This window comes from Pantherophis guttatus, chromosome 5 (assembly GCF_059756535.1).
Source record: "Pantherophis guttatus breed Tessera chromosome 5, ASM5975653v1, whole genome shotgun sequence".
Taxonomy (NCBI): Eukaryota; Metazoa; Chordata; class Lepidosauria; order Squamata; family Colubridae; genus Pantherophis; species Pantherophis guttatus.
The window spans coordinates 55454655-55457419 of NC_142067.1; positions in this window are offsets into that span (position 1 = coordinate 55454655).

The window sequence follows — 2765 nt, forward strand, 5'->3', positions numbered from 1 at the left end:
TCTGCCTCTGTTTTTGTTTATTTCATATGTCAGATTTGTGAAAGAAAAATATTAAGGGGATTTTTCTAATGGAAAGCACTAAATTTATTCACATTTCAAGGAAATTTAAAATGTAACCATTTGAAAACTATAATAACCTAAAATAGTTGTTATTTCAGTGCCTAGGCCTTTTAAAACTTCTCCGGATTTTTTAAAACAGTAGAATGCCCTGGAGAATGTTGCTGGAGTACACAAAAGAGCAAAGGAAATATACTTATGTAAACATTCTTCATCATCTCATGTCTTCAAAGAGTTGGGAATGAAGTTCCTAAAATTCCCAATTACAAAATTCTGGAATTCTAGTTCCAAGTGGTGAAAGCACCAGATTGGGGGGAAATTGTTTTAGAAATAGAGTTATCCCTATAATTCACTTTTTTGGAAATCTAAATATACCAAGGTTCTTTTATCCCCATATTCATCAGTATTCTGTAACTTCAGGGAAATAAGTTTATCATGATATAATAAACAAAGAAGAGCAAAATAAAAATAATGCTGTGACATTACCGTTACCATACTTGCTATTAGAATCATTAAAGCCATGTTGCTAGATGCATGGACTAGCACTGGAGAATCGGAAATGCATAGTTTTCAAAGGACAGGATCTAAAGAACTACTTTGGCCATGCCTTCTCAGAATCCCCTTGAACAGGAGCATTCATCAATGTGGTTTTAAAAATTAGGCGTTGAAGTCATTGTAGTTCCAATACAATAGCTCATTGCTATTGTTTTGCCCTTTCTTTTGAAAATGATTCCATAAAGTTGTACATTTGGTATGTGTAGTATCTGGAGGATGCAGTCTTACTTTATTCATTTAAAGGCAGTGGTTGGTATAGAGGAGTAGGAGGAGATTAGCCACCATCACAACACACAATTCAGTAAAGAACTGTGACATTTATGCAATCACACTAGACAAATCTGAACCCCACTTAAGGTGCATTATTCTCCCAAATATTTAATTTGTTGTTAGTTGCGAAGTCGTGTCCGACCCATCACAACCCCATGGACAACATTCCTCCAGGCCTTCCTGTCCTCTACCATCCTCTAGAGTCCATTTAAGCTCACACCGACTGATTCAGTGACTCCAGCCACCTCGTTTTCTGTCATCCCCTTCTTCTTTTGCCCTCAAACTTTCCCAGCATACACACTTTTGTTAGCAGGGTGATGTATCTGCTTTTTAGTATGCTGTCTAGATTTGCCATAGCTTTCCTCCCCAGGCGCAAGCGTCTTTTAATTTCTTGGCTGCAGTCCCCATCTGCAGTGATCTTGGAGCCCAGGAAAATAAAATCTGTCACTACTTCCATTGCTTCCCCATCTTTTTGCCAGGAATTGAGAGGGCCAGATGCCATGATCTTAGATTTCTTAATGTTGAGTTTTAAGCCAACTTTTGCACTCTCCTCCTTCACCCACATCAAGAGGCTCTTTAGTTCCTCTTCGCTTTCTGCCATTAGAGTGGTATCTGCATATCTAAGGTTGTTGATATTTCTCCTGGCAATCTTAATTGCAATTTTTGATTCATCTAGCCCCACCTTTCTCATGATGTGCTCTGCATATAAGTTAAATAGGCAGGGTGACAGTATACAGCCTTGCCAGACTCCTTTCCCAATTTTGAACCAATCAGAGGTTCCGTGTCCAGTTCTCACTGTTGCTTCTTGACCTGCATATAGGTTTCTTAAGAGACACATAAAATGGTCTGGTACCCCCATCTCTTTAAGAACTTGCCACAATTTGTTGTGGTCCACACAATCAAAGACTTTAGCATAGTCAATGAAGCAGAAGTAGATGTTTTTCTGGAACTCCCTAGTTTTCTCCATGATCCAGCGTATGTTGGTAATTTGATCTCTAGTTCCTATGCCTCTTCGAAATCCTGCCTGTACGTCTGTTAGTTCTCGATCCACATACTGCTGGAGCCTATCTTTTAGGATTTTAAGCATAATCTTACGAGCATGTGAAATGAGTGCAATGGTGTGATAGTTTGAACATTCTATGGCATTGCCTTTCTTTGGAATTGGAATGTAAACTAACCTTTTCCAATCCTGTGGCCACTGTTGATTTTTCCAAATTTGCTGGCAAATTGAATGCAGCACTTTTACTGCATCGTCTTTTAAGATTTTGAATAGCTCAGCTGGAATACTGTCACCTCCTCTAGCTTTGTTGTTGCTCAGATTTCCTAAAGCCCATTTGACTTCACATTCTAGGATGTCTGGCTCGAGGTCAGTGACTACCCCATCGTGGTTCTCAGAGACGTTAAGCTCGTTCTTGTATAGTTCTTCTGTGTAATTTTGCTACCTCTTCTTAATCTCTTCTGCTTCTGTTAGGTCCCTGTCATTTTGGTTCTTTATCATGCCCATCTTTGCATGAAACGTTCCCTTCATATCTCCAATTTTCTTGAAGAGATCTCTGGTCCTCCCTATTCTATTGTTTTCTTCTGTTTCTTTGCACTGTTCATTTAAGAAGGTATTATTATCTCTTCTAGCTATTTTCTGGAATTCTGCATTCAATTGGGTGTATCTTTCTCTTTTTCCCTTGCCTTTCGCTTCCCTTCTTTCCTCAGCTATTTGCAAAGCTTCCTCAGACAGCCATTTTGCTTTCTTGCCTTTCTTTTTCTTTGGGATGGTTTTAATTGCTACCTCTTGTACAATGTTGCAAACCTCCGTCCATAGTTCTTCAGGCACTCTTGTCTATCAGATCTAATTCCTTAAATCTATTTGTCACCTCTACTGTATATTC